Source organism: Aegilops tauschii, chromosome 6, assembly GCF_002575655.3.
Source record: "Aegilops tauschii subsp. strangulata cultivar AL8/78 chromosome 6, Aet v6.0, whole genome shotgun sequence".
Classification (NCBI taxonomy): domain Eukaryota; kingdom Viridiplantae; phylum Streptophyta; class Magnoliopsida; order Poales; family Poaceae; genus Aegilops; species Aegilops tauschii.
In genome coordinates this window covers 472,364,596-472,382,930 of record NC_053040.3, presented here as the reverse complement: position 1 = coordinate 472,382,930, position 18,335 = coordinate 472,364,596, and the positions used below count along the sequence as shown (strand labels likewise).

The following is an 18,335-nucleotide window of genomic DNA, read 5'->3' as shown; positions in this document are numbered from 1 at the left end:
AGGCGAGAAAATAACGATACCCGCCGCGAGCCTCAACATTCATTGGACCACATACATCAGTATGTATGATCTCCAACAAATCAGTTGCTCGCTCCATAGTTCCGGAGAACGGCGTTTCAGTCATCTTGCCCATGAGGCATGGTTCTCAAGTACCAAGTGATTCATAATCAAGTGATTCCAAAAGTCCATCGGTATGGAGTTTCTTCATGCGCTTTACACCAATATGACCCAAACGGCAGTGCCACAAATAAGTTGCACTATCATTATCAACTCTACATCTTTTTGGTTTCAACATTATGAATATGTGTATCACTACTATCGAGATTCATCAAAAATAGACTACTCTTAAAGGGTGCATGACCATAAAAGATATTACTCATATAAATAGAACAACCATTATTCTCAGATTTAAATGAATAAACGTCTCGCATCAAACAAGATCCAGATATAATGTTCATGCTCAACGCTGGCACCAAATAACAATTATTTAGGTCTAAAACTAATCCCAAAGGTAGATGTAGAGGTAGCGTGCCGACGGCGATCACATCGACTTTGGAACCATTTCCCACGCGCATCGTCACCTCGTCCTTAGCCAGTGTTCACTTAATCCGTAGTCCCTGTTTTGAGTTGCAAATATTAGCAACAGAACCAGTATCAAATACCCAGGTGCTACTGCGAGCTCTGGTAAGGTACACATCAATAACATGTATATCACATATACCTTTGTTCACCTTGCCATCCTTCTTATCCGCCAAATACTTGGGGCAGTTCCGCTTCCAGTGACCAGTCTGCTTGCAGTAGAAGCACTCAGTCTCAGGCTTAGGTCCAGACTTGGGTTTCTTCTCTTGAGCAGCAACTTGTTTGTTGTTCTTCTTGAAGTTCCCCTTCTTCTTCCCTTTGCCCTTTTTCTTGAAACTGGTGGTCTTATTGACCATCAACACTTGATGCTCCTTCTTGATTTCTACCTCCGCAGCCTTTAGCATTGCGAAGAGCTCGGGAATCGTCTTATCCATCCCTTGCATGTTATAGTTCATCACGAAGCTCTTGTAGCTTGGTGGCAGTGATTGAAGAATTCTGTCAATGAAGCTATCATCCGGAAGATTAACTCCCAGTTGAATTAGGTGATTGTTATACCCTGACATTTTGAGTATATGCTCACTGACAGAACTATTTTCCTCCATCTTGCAGCTGTAGAACTTATTGGAGACTTCATATCTCTCAATCCGGGCATTTGCTTGAAATATCAACTCCTGGAACAATTCATATGCTCCATGACATTCAAAACGTCGTTGAAGTCCCGGTTCTAAGCCGTAAAGCATGGCACACTGAACTATCGAGTAGTCATCAACTTTGCTCTGCCAGACGTTCATAACATCTAGTGTTGCTCCTGCAGCAGGATTGGCACCTAGCGGTGCTTCCACGACGTAATTCTTCTGTGCAGCAATGAGGATAATCCTCAAGTTACGGACCCAGTCCGTGTAATTGCTACCATCATCTTTCAACTTTGCTTTCTCAAGGAACGCATTAAAATTCAACGGAACAATAGCACGAGCCATCTATCTACAACAACATAGACATGCAAAATACTATCAGGTACTAAGTTCATGATAAATTTAAGTTCAATTAATCATATTACTTAAGAACTCCCACTTAGATAGACATCCCTCTAATCATCTAAGTGATCACGTGATCAAAACCAACTAAACCATAACCGATCATCACGTGAAATGGAGTAGTTTTCAATGGTGAACATCACTATGTTGATCATATCTACTATATGATTCACGCTCGACCTTTCGGTCTCAGTGTTCCGAGGCCATATGTGCATATGCTAGGCTCGTCAAGTTTAACCTGAGTATTCTGCGTGTGCAAAACTGGCTTGCACCCGTTGTAGATGGACGTAGAGCTTATCACACCCGATCATCACGTGGTGTCTGGGCACGACGAAACTTTGGCAATGGTGCATACTCAGGGAGAACACTTCTATCTTGAAATTTAGTGAGAGATCATCTTATAATGCTACCGTCAATCAAAGCAAAATAAGATGCATAAAAGATAAACATCACATGCAATCAATATAAGTGATATGATATGGCCATCATCATCTTGTGCTTGTGATCTCCATCTCTGAAGCACCGTCATGATCACCATCGTCACCGGCGCGACACCTTGATCTCCATCGTAGCATCGTTACTATTGCTTCTACGACTATCGCTACCGCTTAGTGATAAAGTAAAGCAATTACAGGGCGATTGCATTGCATACAATAAAGCAACAACCATATGGCTCCTGCCAGTTGCCGATAACTCGGTTACAAAACATGATCATCTCATACAATAAAAAATAGCATCATGCCTTGACCATATCACATCACAACATGCCCTGCAAAAACAAGTTAGACGTCCTCTACTTTGTTGTTGCAAGTTTTACGTGGCTGCTACGGGCTGAGCAAGAACCGTTCTTAACTACGCATCAAAACCACAACGATAGTTTGTCAAGTTAGTGCTGTTTTAACCTTCTCAAGGACCGGGCGTAGCCACACTCGGTTCAACTAAAGTTGGAGAAACCGACACCCGCCAGCCACCTGTGTGCAAAGCACGTCGGTAGAACCAATCTCGCGTAAGCGTACGCGTACTGTCGGTCCGGGCCGCTACATCCAAGTATACCACCAAACCAAAGTATGACATGCTGGTAAGCAGTATGACTTGTATCGCCCACAACTCACTTGTGTTCTACTCATGCATATAACATCAACGCATAAAACCAGGCTCGGATGCCACTGTTGGGGAACATAGTAATTTCAAAAAAAAATCCTGCGCACACGCAAGATCATGGTGATGGATAGCAACGAGAGGGGAGAGTGTGTCCACGTACCCTCGTAGACCGAAAGCGGAAGCGTTAGCACAACGCGTTTGATGTAGTCGTACGTCTCCACGATCCGACCGGTCAAGTACCGAATGCACGGCACCTCCGAGTTCAGCACACGTTCAACTCGATGACATCCCTCGAACTCCGATCCAGCCGAGCTTTGAGGGAGAGTTCCATCAGCACGATGGCGTGGTGACGATGATGGTGTTCTACCGACGCAGGGCTTCGCCTAAGCACCGCTACAATATAATCGAGGTGGATTATGGTGGAGGGGGCACCACACATGGCTAAGAGATCCAAGGGATCAATTGTTGTGTCTCTCAGGGGTGCCTCCCTCCCCGTATATAAAGGAGTGGAGGAGGGGGAGGGGGCCGACCACCCTTGGCGCGCCCCATGAGGAGTCCTACTCCCACCGGGAGTAGGAGAGGAGAGGGAAGGAGAGAGGGGGGAAAGGAAAGGGGGGGCGCCCCCCCCCCCCTCCTTGTCCAATTTGAACTGGGGGGAGGGGCGCGCAGCTGCCCCTTGGCCGCCCCTCCTCTTCTCCACTAGGGCCCAATAGGGCCATTAGTCTCCCCGGGGGTGCCGGTAACCCCTCGGTACTCCGGTATATGCCCGATACTCCTCGAAACCATTCCGGTGTCTAAACATAGTCGTCCAATATATCAATCTTTATGTCTTGACCATTTCGAGACTCCTCGTCATGTCCGTGATCACATCCGGGACGAGGAACTACCATCGGTACATCAAAACACATAAACTCATAATATAACCCTCATCGAACTTTAAGCGTGCGGAACTTGGATGCTCATATTGGCTCCCACATATTCTACGAAGATCTTTATCGGTCAAACCGCATAACAACATACGTTGTTCCCTTTGTCATCGGTATGTTACTTGCCCGAGATTCGATTGTCGGTATCTCAATACCTAGTTCAATCTTGTTACCGGCAAGTCTCTTTACTCGTTCTGTAATGCATCATCCCGCAACTAACTCATTAGTTGCAATGCTTGCAAGGCTTATATTGATGTGCATTACCGAGTGGGCCCAGAGATACCTCTCCGACAATCGGAGTGACAAATCTTCATCTCGAAATACGCCAACCCAACAAGTACCTTCGGAGACACCTGTAGAGCACCTTTATAATCACCCAGTTACGTTGTGACGTTTGGTAGCACACAAAGTGTTCCTCCGGTAAATGGGAGTTGCATAATCTCATAGTCATAGGAACATGTATAAGTCACGAAGAAAGCAATAGCAACATACTAAACGATCAAGTGCTAAGCTAACGGAATGGGTCAAGTCAATCACATCATTCTCCTAATGATGTGATCCCGTTAATCAAATGACAACTCTTTGTCTATGGCTAGGAAACATAACCATCTTTGATCAACGAGCTAGTCAAGTAGAGGCATACTAGTGACACTCTGTTTGTCTATGTATTCACACATGTATCATGTTTCCGGTTAATACAATTCTAGCATGAATAATAAACATTTACCATGATATAAGGAAATAAATAATAACTTTATTATTGCCTCTAGGGCATATTTCCTTCACCAGCCACCTGTGTGCAAAGCACGTCGGTAGAACCAGTCTCGCGTAAGCGTACGCGTAATGTCGGTCGGGGCAGCTTCATCCAACAATACCGCCGAACCAAAGTATGACATGCTGGTAAGCAGTATGACTTGTATCGCCCACAACGCACTTGTGTTCTACTCGTGCATATAACATCTACGCATAAAACCAGGCTCGGATGCCACTGTTGGGGAACGTAGTAATTTCAAAAAAAATCCTACGCACACGCAAGATCATGGTGATGCATAGCAACGAGAGGGAAGAGTGTTGTCCACGTACCCTCGTAGACCGAAAGCGGAAGCATTAGCACAACGCGGTTGATGTAGTCGTACGTCTTCACGATCCGACCGATCCAAGTACCGAACGTACGGCACCTCCAAGTTCAGCACACGTTCAGCTCGATGACGTCCTGCGAACTCCGATCCAGCAGAGCTTCACGGGAGAGTTCCGTCAGCACGACGGCGTGATGAAGGTGATGATGTTGCTACCGACACAGGGCTTCACCTAAGCACCGCTACGATATGACCGAGGTGGAATATGGTGGAGGGGGGCACCACACACGGCTGGGAGAGATCAACAGATCAACTTTTTGTTTCATGGGGTGTGTCGTGGTTTTGTCACGGCAGATGTCCTAAGGAAAGGACTTAGTCGTGGAGCCATCGCACGGGTTAGCTTAAAGGGGTTAAAGCGGACAAGGGACACAGAGAGTTTATACTGGTTCGTCCCCTTGCGGTGAAGGTAAAAGCCTAATCCAGTTGTTGTGGAATTTCTAGGGTTACGATGACCAGGGTGCGAATACGCTTTGCCTGAGTCTCGAGTTGTTGTCTGTTGTTCTAAACCGCCGCCGGGTCGTCCCCTTATATACATGGGTTGACGCTCGTCGGTTTACAGAATCCCGAGGCCGGCTCATAAACGTGTCCGGCTCGGTATCTGCTCTATCTTACAACACAAGTTTACATACCCATACCGGTTTATGTCTACAAGCCTTGAACCGGCTTTGGGCCCTGGGCCTTCATAAAGCGTCACCGTCTTGTCTTCATGGGCTTCAGGCATAGTGAACTACTATGGGGTTAACCCGGCCTCTCCCGGCCGGTTTATGCTCAGTAGTAATATCCCCAACATTAGGCCCCAGATTGATTTGAACTGGTTCATGTCAATCCTCAATACTTCAGAAGAATCTTCTTCAGCACCTTCACATAGTCTTGTAAACCGCCATGACGTCACCTTCTAGGACCATGATAAATCGCCATGACATCATCTGTTATTAAAAACTGCGTATAACCCACCTTCATTAATGGGCCTCCGACAATCGAGGCAACAGAGCTGTCACATATCCCATTTTTTCGGGCTCCTCGATTCTCGCGCCTACCTTTTATCCATTCACCTTATAAATAAGGCCGAGGGGTCCCTTTCACTTTTCCCCTTCGTGCCTCTTCGCGTCATCTTCTTCCTCGCGCCGACCGACCCTCAAGCTATGCCGCCGCCGTCGTCCTTCGCCTCTGCCTCAACGACGGCCGTTGTATCAACCTGACCGTACCAGAGAAACGCGGCGATCCTCCGCTGCTTCCTCAGCACCAGTAAGTTCCTTCTTTCCTCACTCCAGATCCACCATTAGGGTTCGGTGTTCTTCATAGCTCTTCAAAGTTCTTGAAGCTGTTCTTCCTTGTTCCTCTTCAGTAATACCAATTCTTCAGTAATACCAATGGCTAGTTAGATCTGATTTCTCCAACGCCCTTGTAGTTTAAACTCCTTTTTTCTTTGTTAGGGCTTAAAACTCATCTGAACTTGCTGAACTCTTCAAACGCTTGAACTAGGTCAGAATATATTTTAATTTTCCTACGCACGGTGGATCTGAAATTACCATGTCTCGTCATGAAACTTGTTTTTCCTTCACTTACGCACCTTTAGACATATATCTTCAATATCAGATTAGGCGGTTTAACCTCATAGAAAAATGATGACCCGGTAGATACCATTAGTCCCCTGTTGAACCGCCAATGCATTCGTCATTGTACTGTCTCCATTGTCAAACTCCGGTTTACTGATAACAAACCCCGGTTTAACAATATGCTTACATCCTTGTACCGCTTTATAGCTGTTCACTGTGTATCTTAAACCCGCAATAATCATGTTTCAGCTTCTCACTGCAATGGCCAAGCAAGTCTATGAATGCAACTGGGTTCCTTCCCAGGTCACGGAAGATCAGTTAAACAGATGCGTCACAACGGGCGCTTTGGCCAAGAAAGATGTCATCCACTGGAGGGCCCCTAGCCCGAAAAATCCTCCTACACCCAAGGACGGAGAGGTAGTCGTTTTTGTTGACCATCTGGGCCGAGGCTTTAGCCCTCCCGGTTCAAAATTCTTCCGAGATGTGCCGGCTAGTTTTCAACTTCGCCCTCAAGACATCGGTCCAAATTCTGTGACCAACATCTGCCACTTCCAAGTCTTCTGTGAAGCTTATCTGCAAGAGGAACCTACAGTTGAACTGTTTAGGGATTTCTTTCACTTAAACCGTCGCACAGAGTTCATAGATGGACCCAATATTGAATTGGGCGGAATGGCGGTTCAGAAAAGGAAGGAAGTCACTTTCCCTCATCCCAAGCTCCACAGTCACCCCAAAGAATGGAACCAGACCTGGTTTTATTGCAAGGATACATCTCCAACTGATGAAAACCCCCTGCCGGGTTACCGCCCTGAACGCCTTAGCAATACGCATCCTTTTCCTCAGAGGTTAACAGCAAAGGAAAGGGCCAACTATGCCCCATAGCTGTCGAAGTTTAGAGCCTTTATGGCAAACGGTTTAACAGGTGTTGATTTTGCTCGTTGCTGGATCGGCTGGAGCATCCTACCCTTAAGCCGGCGCCCCGGCTTGATGTGTGAATATACAGGGAGTTTGACCGACCCTCAACGGCACATTAATATTCAACTGACAGAGGCTGAAATTACTGAGGCTGTCAAAAAAATGTTGAATGAACCGGAGGCCGCCTGCAGCCAAATCGGACTAAGTCCTTTCTGTACCTTCAACAAACCGCCATCTGTAAGAATTATCTAACTTCCTTACTGTAAGTTACCTCTTTTCAACATATTTCCTGAGAGTTTGTCTGATTTTGACAGGGTGATGATCCGTTCAGGAATAAAAAGCCACAAGACAAACCAGCAAAACTGCAAGACAAACCGGACAAACCAGTTCGCCCAAAGACCAAGGTTGTTAAAAAACCTGCCAAGAAAAGGACAACTGCATCCTCCGAGCCAAATGCTGATGACGATGTGGGTAACCCGGAATCAGAGGTAGAACTTGACTCTCTTGGTTCATTTTTCATACACCTCATTGACAATGATTATTATCAGGGCGACGCTGAAGGCAGTCACGCTGATGATGTAGAGGTAATCATTCTTTCCTCCGATTCAGATCCTCTGCCAACATCAAAAATCTGTCGAGCAAACCGAAAAGTAAAATTTTCTCACCCCCTTGCTTACTTGGACCCAAACTTTCTTTTGAAGACGCAGCAGCACGAGGCTCGCCGCACAACCCGGCACAGCGGCCAGGTAGTTACCTCCGCCGGTTTACCGAACACCTCGGTTCGGAAACGCCGATCAGAGGTCTCTTATACCCTTGACACTTCATGCCCCAAAGCGGGTTGTTTCCGTCAGCCTCTTAACCCATCTGATTCAAATTATCAGGGTACTTCCCACTCATCTTCTGGCGAGTCATCAGCCACAAAGCTTCCACCCCTCAAAACAGTTCTTGGGTGAGCTATACACTTGTTTTTATCCCTGATGTGTTATTTTTATAGATTGTACTGATCCTCATATTTATGTTTCTCAGTGCCAAGCCTAGACCCAGCAAGAAGGCTCGGTTGAATAAACCGGCTGATGATAACGTGGCTGTTGAACCGGAAAAGACTGCCGATCCTGGAGAGACCGATGCTGACGCCATGCTTAATGACCCACCGCCTCAAGACCATGACTTCTTTGCTGAACAGGTGGAAGTTGACACCACAAGCCGTGCTGACCAGCCAACCAGTCCTGTCCGAACTGATGACAAACCGGTCAGTCCAGTTAAAGATACTGACAAACCGCCAACTCCAGTAAAGGCTGCTAATGACAAAGATGATGATATTATGATTACTGGCACTGGCCACACCACTCCTAGCAATCCTGTCGCTTTGTCAAAGCATACTGCCAAAGATGAGCTCTCTGCTATCGGCAAAGGCAAATGCACTAGTAGAAAACGAAGCTTTATCACCGGTTCGTAAGGGCCTTTAGTGCCGGTTCTGCAACCGGCACTAAAGAGTGGAGACTAAAGCCCCCCCCTTTAGTACCGGTTCGGCACGAACCGCCACTAAAGGCCCACCACGTGGCGTGAGCTTGCACGTACCGGTTTGTGTTACCAACCGGTACTAAAGGTTTTTTTTTGAAATTTGTTTCTGAAAATTTTGGAAAAAAAATTTGAATTTTTTTTCAATTTTCGATTTTCTGAATTATTTGATGATTTAGTCTCTAATCACCCCTCTTAACTACTCAAGTGTTGATCACTCATTCAAAATCATCTAACTTCCCGGCCGGTCACCCATCCTCTCACTCCCCCAGCCTGAGCACGCTTAACTTCGGAGTTCTATTCCCTCTACTTTCCAAGTCTACACTTGTTGTTTTCCTGACAAATGTAAGCTGACAATCCTATTAACCCTCAGCAGTTTAGCTTGAGCATTAGGTCACATGTTTCACCGTTTGAGTTTGAAACTATTATTCTAAAAAACAATTATTATTTAGTAACACTAATATTTTTTCAATAAGTTTGACCACAGTTTGACCATAGTTTGACCACAGTTTGACCATAGTTTGACCAAAATTCAAAAAATTGAAATAATTATTTAGTTACACTAATATTCTTGAATAATTATGTAGTAACATTAATACTTCTTGAATAAGTAGTTTGACCATAGTTTGACCAGATTTAGCCAAAAAAACTGAAATTTGAGCATATCTTTTTTCCTTTTGGAATTTGAGGATTCTAAAAATTACAAACAGGCCGTAGGCTATCAAAATCATATGCGGATTTTCGTGCTGAATTTTTTGATATATTATACATTTTTTTCTGACATCGTATGCAAAAGTTATAGCCGTTTTACATTTTCCCTGCACTTTTTGCAAAACATGTCCAAATTGAAGTTTTCAAATTTTCCTAACTAGTAGATGTAGTAATATAACTACCTCTCGAAGGATTTTATTTTTTGAAGTTTTTATCATTTTCTTTTGATTTTTTCAAAACTGAAATGGCGATACACAGGGGGGCTAGAGTTTGAAAATTGCCCCATAGTCCCGGTTTGTGTCTCCAACCGGGACTATAGGTCAGACCCCTTTAGTCCCAGTTCATGGCACGAACCTTTAGTACCGGTTTGTGCCACGAACCGGTACTAAAGGTGATCGTGGGGCCCCGGCCTGACGCCAGTCTGCCACCACCCCTTTAGTACCGGTTTGTGGCACGAACCGGTACTAAAGGTTCAACACGAACCGGCATTAATGCATAGCCGCTCGAACCGACACTAATGGTACCATTAGTACTGGGCCAAAATCAAACCGGGACTAATGTGTCTCACATTAGGTCCTTTTTCTACTAGTGATGGAATGCCGATTTATCAAGCTACGCCCATCTCAATGCTCAAGACATTCACTCTGGCTTCTTGAACCGTCTGTATACCAGCCGTGACTATGAAGCTGGTTTGGTAAACTTGATGAAGGAGCGATATGAGGTAACTACATAACTGTTTCTCTCTTACGTCCAATTGCAACTTATCAACTCCAGTATCCCCCAAGTGACGATTTATGATACCAATCTGAACCGGGACTTAGTAATCACTTTATGTTTGCAACACTGCATCTTTTTTCACTGGTGTAGCCCCCAAGGGCTGGTTTAGCTTTATAAAGATGAACCGGGACTTTTAACAGATTGCCCAGATCAGAACTTGGAGCAAACATACATTAGCCCCCAAGTGCCAAGAGTAATACTTGTATTATGCTTGGGACTTTGTAGAAATTTCTGAGAACAAGCAAATATGCATTAGCCCCCAAGTATCAAGTGCATAACTTGTTATGTGCTTGGTACTTCAATCATGTAGCATCAACTCATTATACGTCTATCTGTTATAGGCTGAACTGAGCAAAAAGGAAACTCAAACCGCTGATCTGAAAGAGAATATCAAATCCCAGCAAGCTGAAACCTCCAAGGCAAAGGATGAACTGACTAGCGCTTTATCCGCTATGGAAAAGCTAAAGGAGGATTTCAACAAAGAGTGTGCGGATTGGAACACGGAAAAATCCGCTTTGCAGAAAAGAGCCGAGGACGCAGAAGGAGCTCTTAAACCGGTGGTAGATGAACTGATTGGCATAAAGCGGCAGATACATGCCATGACTGCTGCTGTGTTCGGTAAGCATCCTTGCTTTATACTTTCAACATATCTTCCCATGTGTTGCCGGTTTACTGACATTTGTAATGATGTAGGAACTCGCATTAGTCATCTGGGCTCTGATGTACAGAAGAAGCTGAAGGCCGCCTACACGCTGATAGAGCAATTGTATACCGGCGCGCAACGAATCATCTGCACCGCTTCTCACAATAACCGCCCCCGACGTTAATCAAGGATACCTTAGCCAGGCTATCTATGTTGCCTGCCCGGGTCGAAGAGCTAAAGAGATCTGCTGCAAGGGCTGGCGCTTTGACTGCACTAACCCGGGCAAAAGCATGGGTGCCTGATCTTGATCCGGCAGACATCATTAAAGGCTACCCAAGCTTAAAAGAAGACGGATCAGAATTTTGCAATGATGATCTCCGCGCCATAAACCGGGAAGTTCGTCCACTGGCTTGTCAACTTGCTGAAGAAGCTGGTCTGTCATTTTACCGGGCGAGTTATGACACCAATAACAAACGGGTTGCTGCACCGACTCCTGAGGCTCAAAACCTGATCCGTCCAATCCGTAAGCACACTTATGCCCCTGATATTGAACCGTCCACCCTTATAAGCGACGAAGCTGTGTTCCAAGCGTTAACTGGGATCGACTGGACAACTATTGACTTCCAGCCGCTGGGTAGAGACGAAGAGGATGAACCGGTGCAAGATGATCCGCAGTCGTCAGGTCAAGCTGGTGACCAATCATAATCCGGAGGCCGGTTTAATCTTCCACGTGCTGCAACACGTATTTGAGAAAACACTTATCCTTTTGGGCACTGAAACGCCTTGTAATAGGCTAGTTAAAAACACTTGGTCTGTTATGCCTTCGTGCATATTTATCTGCAACTGATGCTTGCTAATCCGCCATGCTTAAGATATGATGTTCATAATCCATAGCAATTTACTCAAGCTATCCCTACAGATAAAAAGCTTAAAGCGCCCTAGTGGCTTACCACTGGGCGGGTCATAATGCCCAAATATATATATAACCAAGGTTTATAGCCAAAGTTATAAAAATATAAACAAATATGGAAATACGTGATACATGTGACCTTGAGTCATAATGTTGGCTGACCAACTTTGTAGTGAGGGTAACAACCCTAATCCGGAGCATCAGTAACTCCTGTTATATGATGCCAGTTTACAATAAAACCGTTCCTGGTTGTGATAAACACCGGTTTATTCAATACTGGTGACTTTTAGTCGAAACCAGACCGGGCTGATAGTCTCCGGATTATACTTTGATCATGTACTGACAACTTGGAGTTGACAGCCTAACCGGGTTGATGAACACCGGTTTAAAAACATCACAAATCTTGTCAAAAGAGAGAAAAACTTAGCAAAAAGCAAATAAAAACCCTTGTAGTCGAGGCTTTCCATGGGCTGCCAGGCCACTGAGTTAAACCATTTTTGCAAAGCCTTTTAAGATGGTCCTCAATCCTTAACCAAACATCATTTTAACTTGACAAGTTCAGGGTCTTATTAGAGTAACTTGGCAAAGTTTGATGGGTCGTACCAGGTTTACCTGGGCGGAGTGACTTACTTAAAGAGGCTGGCTAACCCGGGCTTTTAGGTGTATACACCAGGCTTCCAAGCCATGGCTTGATAGCCTATTACAAGTGTCGATTCTTTGTTCATTTCGACAGCAAAGGATCCCCAAGTAACATTTTGAGTTGTGCTCAATGGGTGCCTATGTTTGAGTTGTTGTTTTATAACACTCTATTTGGCCCCGAATTGATTTGGCTTTGAGCCGATCAAGAGGTGTGACTATGGTTTAGATACGACCAAGCCCCCAAGTGATGTTGTGGCATTGCGCCGATCAAGAGGTGTAGCTATGGTTCGGATACGACCAAGCCCCAAGTGATATTGTATAAAGCTTTGATAAGCTGAATCAAGGGGTAAACTGGACGCCGCGTTATAAATAGAAGCTCCATGTAACCACACATGATGTAAGAAAAACACAGATACCCCGCTTTAGCTGAGGTTCCAGTTTATTATATTGATCATAATATATACATTGTCATAATATGTACATAAGCAGAGCCTATGGCTCAAGTATAGTAGGGCCGAAGATGAGCAATATTTCACGGCCGGTTGGTCTCCTCCTCCGATTTACGTGAGTCTTTGCGCTCTCAAACATCGATTAGGTAGTATGACCCGTTGTGCAGATTCTTGCTGACCACAAAGGGTCCTTCCCAAGGGGGGGGATAGCTTGTGCATATCCGTCTGATCCTGGATGAGTCGAAGCACCAAATCGCCTTCTTGAAAGGTTCTGGTTCTAACCCGGCGGCTGTGATAACGACGCAGATCTTGCTGATAAATCGCCGAACGGGCTGGTGCCATGTCACGCTCCTCATCTAACAGGTCAAGAGCTTCCTGCCGTGCCTTCTCATTGTCAGCTTCGACATATGCCGCTACACGGGGTGAGTCATGACGGATGTCACTAGGAAGAACCGCTTCCGCTCCATAAACCATGAAGAACGGTGTGTACCCTGTCGATCTGTTGGGTGTGGTATTGATGCTCCATAACACAGAAGGTAACTCCTCAACCCAACAACCCGGCGTCCGTTGCAAAGGAACCATAAGCCGGGGTTTGATGCCTCTCAAGATCTCTTGATTGGCCCTCTCCGCTTGACCATTGGACTGGGGGTGAGCAACTGATGATACGTCAAGCCGGATGTGCTCACGTTGACAGAACTCCTTCATGGCACCCTTTGACAGATTGGTACCATTGTCTCTTATAATGCTGTGTGGAAAGCCAAACCGGAAGATCACCTTTTTGATGAATTGAACCGCCGTAGCTGCATCACACTTACTGACTGGCTCTGCCTCCACCCACTTCGTGAACTTATCAACCGCCACCAAAAGGTGGGTCTTCTTGTCCTTGGATCTCTTGAAGGGCCCAACCATATCCAGCCCCCAAGTTGCAAACGGCCAAGTGATTGGAATCATCCTCAATTCTTGAGCCGGTACATGAGCATGTCGTGAGAATTTTTGACATCCATCACACCTTTTGACCAAGTCCTCGGCATCGGCATGAGCTGTTAACCAATAAAAACCATGACGAAACGCCTTGGCCACCAGAGACTTTGAACCGGCGTGGTGACCACAATCTCCTTCGTGGATCTCATGCAAAATTTCACGGCCTTCTTCAGGAGACACACAACATTGAAACGCCCCTGTCACACTGCAATGATGTAACTCTCCATTGATAATAGTCATGGACTTGGACCGCCGGATTATCTGCCTGGCCAAAGTTTCATCCTCTGGTAACTCGCCCCGGTTCATATACGCCAAATATGGAACCGTCCAATCCGGAATAACATGAAGAGCCGCCACCAACTGAGCTTCTGGATCAGGAATAGCCAAATCCTCTTCACCAGGGAGCTTGACGGGCGGATTATGCAACACATCCAGGAAGACATTAGGTGGAACCGGTTTACATTGGGAACCCAAGCGGCTTAAAGCGTCCGCCGCTTCGTTCTTCCGCCGGTCCACATGATCCACCTGATAACCTTTGAAGTGACCTGCAACAATATCCACCTCACGACGATATGCCGCCATGAGTGGGTCCTTGGAGTCCCAAGTGCTGGACACTTGTTGAGCCACCAGGTCCGAGTCACCGAAGCACTTAACTCGGCTTAGGTTCATCTCCTTAGCCATCCGATGACCATGGAGTAATGCCTCATATTCAGCTGCATTGTTAGTGTAAGGGAACATTAAACGGAGAACATAAAAAAACTTATCACCTCGTGGGGAAGTTAATACGACTCCAGCCCCTGAGCCCTCCAATTGCCTGGACCCATCAAAATGAATAGTCCAATAAGTATGATCCGGCTTCTCTTCTGGCGCTTGTAGTTCTGTCCAATCATTGATGAAATACACAAGTGCCTGAGATTTGATCGCCGTTCGGGGTATGTACTTCAACCCGTGAGGCCCGAGCTCGATAGCCCACTTAGCAATCCGGCCAGTTGCTTCCCTGTTCTGAATTATATCCCCCAAAGGAGCAGAGCTGACCACCGTGATGGGATGACCTTGGAAATATTGCTTAAGCTTCCGGCTTGCCATGAAAACTCCATACACCAGCTTCTGCCAATGCGGGTACCTCTGCTTGGACTCAATAAGTACCTCACTGATATAGTAAACCGGTCGTTGAACCGGATATTCCTTTCCGGCCTCCTTGCGCTCCACCACAATAGCCACGCTAACAGCCCGGGCGTTAGCTGCCACATATAGCAACAATGGCTCTTTGTCAACCAGACCAGCGAGAACCGGTGGATTAGCCAGCTGCCGCTTTAAATCCTCAAATGCTTCATTAGCGGCGTCACTCCACACGAAGTTATCCGTTTTCTTCAGCATCTGATACAAAGGGATGGCCTTCTCGCCAAGGCGACTGATAAACCGGCTCAATGCGGCAATCCGGCCTGCCAGGCGTTGAACATCATTGATACACTTCGGTTTGCCCAAAGAAGTAATGGCTTTGATCTTTTCCGGATTAGCTTCAATGCCCCTGTTAGACACCAAAAAGCCCAAGAGCTTGCCTGCCGGTACACCAAAAACGCACTTGGCCGGATTAAGCATCATTTTATAAACCCGCAGGTTATCAAAGGTCTCCTTCAAGTCATCAATCAATGTCTCCTTCCTCCTTGATTTCACCACAATATCATCTACATATGCATGAACATTGCGGCCGATCTGATCATGAAGACAATTCTGCACACACAGCTGATAGGTCGCCTGGGCACTCTTGAGCCCAAAGGGCATAGACACGTAACAGAAGGCTCCAAAAGGAGTTATGAAGGCTGTCTTCTCCTGGTCCTTAACTGCCATTTTGATCTGATGGTAACCAGAATACGCATCTAGAAAGCTCAAACGCTCGCAACCCGCCATAGCATCAATGATTTGATCAATACGAGGGAGGGCAAAAGGATCTGCTGGACAGGCTTTATTGAGATCTGTGTAATCCACACACATACGCCAAGTGCCGTTCTTCTTGAGCACCAGCACCGGATTAGCCAGCCACTCAGGATGAAATACTTCGATGATAAACCCAGCCGCCAAGAGCCTGGCAACTTCTTCCCCGATAGCCTTGCGTCTTTCTTCATTGAACCGGCGAAGAAATTGCTTGACCGGTTTATACTTGGGATCAACATTGAGAGTGTGCTCAGCGAGTTCTCTCGGTACACCTGGCATGTCAGAAGGCTTCCACGCAAAGATGTCCCGATTCTCACGGATGAACTCGGTGAGCGCGCTTTCCTATTTCGGATCCAAGTTAGCGCTGATGCTAAACTGCTTCGACGAATCGCCAGGCACGAAATCAACAAGCTTAGTCTCATCAGCCGATTTAAACATCAGGGCCAGATCATAGGAAGAACAAAATCCTCCACTTCCCTAACAAAATCACATCTGCAGCTAGGAAAAGCCCACATACCACTTCCTGGCAACCTGGACCGACCCCTCATCCGTCATCACCACCTCTGCCGACGCCTCCTCCACCTCCACATCGTCACCGTCCTCAATCTTCTGCACCACCGCACACGCATTAACCCCCGTGAGACGCCAAGCCATGGCGAGAGGAAGCAGCCGGGAGAGAGGGATTGATTCCTTACCTTGAGGTTCAGCAGCACCCCGTGAGTAGGCGCTCCGCTGTCGCCCCGCTGCTCCACATCCAGCGTCGCAGCACGTCCACTGCTCCACATCCGCCGCCACGTCCACACCGGCGTCGGGGCACGCAGATCCAGCGTCGGCGCACGCAGACCCAGCGCCTCCGCCACCCAGAAGCTCGTCGCAAACCTACTTTCAATCTGTTTATAGAAATCAATACTACTATCGATGGGATCATCATAACAAAAACTAGAATTGACAGAATGGAACACCAACCAACAAGTAAGTGGTGGATTTGTCGAAAGTCGTGATGATATTACTGAAGAACGTCTTTATCAGAACATTTTTGCTTCTCACTTTGGGCAATTAGCAATAAAGGAATTCCAATGAATTGTATTTTTATTGATCAATTAGAATTGACTTCTAGAACGCTAAAAAATCAGTCTTTTGACCTCGGGTTGCTGGATTTCTGGCGCCCGCCGTGGGAGAAAACGGGGTGGCGCAGTGGGAGGAAGCTGGCAACGACAGGGAGGAAAGGAGAGGCCAGCGACGACGGGAGGAAAGGAGAGGCCGGCGACGACGGGAGGAGAGGAGAGACGGGCGAGAGGAGCAGATCTGGGGGAGGCGGGTGAGAGGGGAGGCGAGAGTGGAACGAGAGAGGGAGCGAGTGGAGCGGTCAGCAGTGGGAGGGCATTCTTGGAAAGTAGAAAATTTTCGTTACGTTAAAAAAATTGCACGTGAATCGCTTTAACGACTTACATTTCGGAACAGAGGGAGTACAACTTTAGTACAAAGGAGCATCGACTAAAAAAAGGAGTATTAACTGGGTTCATCAATTAATATAGATTGGAGGCGGATATTCATTTCTGAGCTCGGGCTCAGATGAACCCTAAATCAGCATCGTCCAGCAGCATGGGGATCTGTGCCGCCAGTGGTATTCTATCTCTGTATTTCTCAGGTATAGTACTAAATAAAAGCCATGTCGCAGGCGTATTAAATTTGACGGCAGCGCGCCCTGTAGACGCGGAACAGGTAACCCGACCATGGCTCACCCAATTTTCCGAGCCAGTCTGAGCCGTGTCATCCCATGGACTCAATAACGGCCACCATGACCAGCGCCTCATAAATATATCAAACCATGGGACGCAATACTAGCAGGTTTGCAAAACTGAGATTCAGGTATACCAACACCCTCACCCTCGGCCACACTAAAGCCAATAGAACAAACATTTTAACAACCAGTGAACCAGAAACAGTTCTGACAAACAAGATCATCGTTTTATTATCTGATTCAGTCTTTTTGCCACCTCGAAAATGGAGGAACAAGCATGGAGCACTGCTCACTAGAACACACTAGAAAATCTTCAGCAACTAAGAACAGAGTACAAACTTAAATATCACATCCCATTTTTTCAGCAATTCCCAGTGGCCTGGTACATATGTTCCAGTGATGGCCTACCATACCATAGTTCTTGCATTTTCCAGGGTTTGCACGGCTTCTTCGGTGCATCCCAGGGCAGGTTGTTCACTTGTGTCCCTCGCGCCGGCAGAAGCTGCAGAACTTTGTCCATTTGCTCAGACCCTCGTAAGGTGCCTTCTCTAGTATCTGTCGGCCTTCCAACCCCTCTGCTTATCCGGGACTGCAAGACCTTTGCCAATCGGTCCTCAAAAGCCAAACAATCTCTCTTCTCTGCTAACGGTGCACTAGTAACCAACAATCATTCAGACTAGCTAACATGTGCTCGAATGACTCTGCACTCGCATCCCCCATCATCATGACATCCATAGCTTTCATATATAGCGTCGAATGTCTGCACGTGAAAGACAAGTTAACTGAATGT

The 18,335-nt window shown here is 46.4% G+C and overlaps 1 long non-coding RNA gene across 1 annotated transcript; it reads right to left on the bottom strand.

Annotated features, from left to right (window-relative positions):
* Window positions 1-16,252: 16,252 nt before the first annotated feature.
* LOC109770927 (uncharacterized) lies at window positions 16,253-17,181 on the bottom strand. Its single transcript, XR_005758935.2, has 3 exons — window positions 16,947-17,181; window positions 16,500-16,694; window positions 16,253-16,413 (listed from the first exon to the last, which is right to left on the bottom strand). It is a non-coding gene; the product is annotated as an uncharacterized lncRNA (long non-coding RNA).
* Window positions 17,182-18,335: the final 1,154 nt, after the last annotated feature.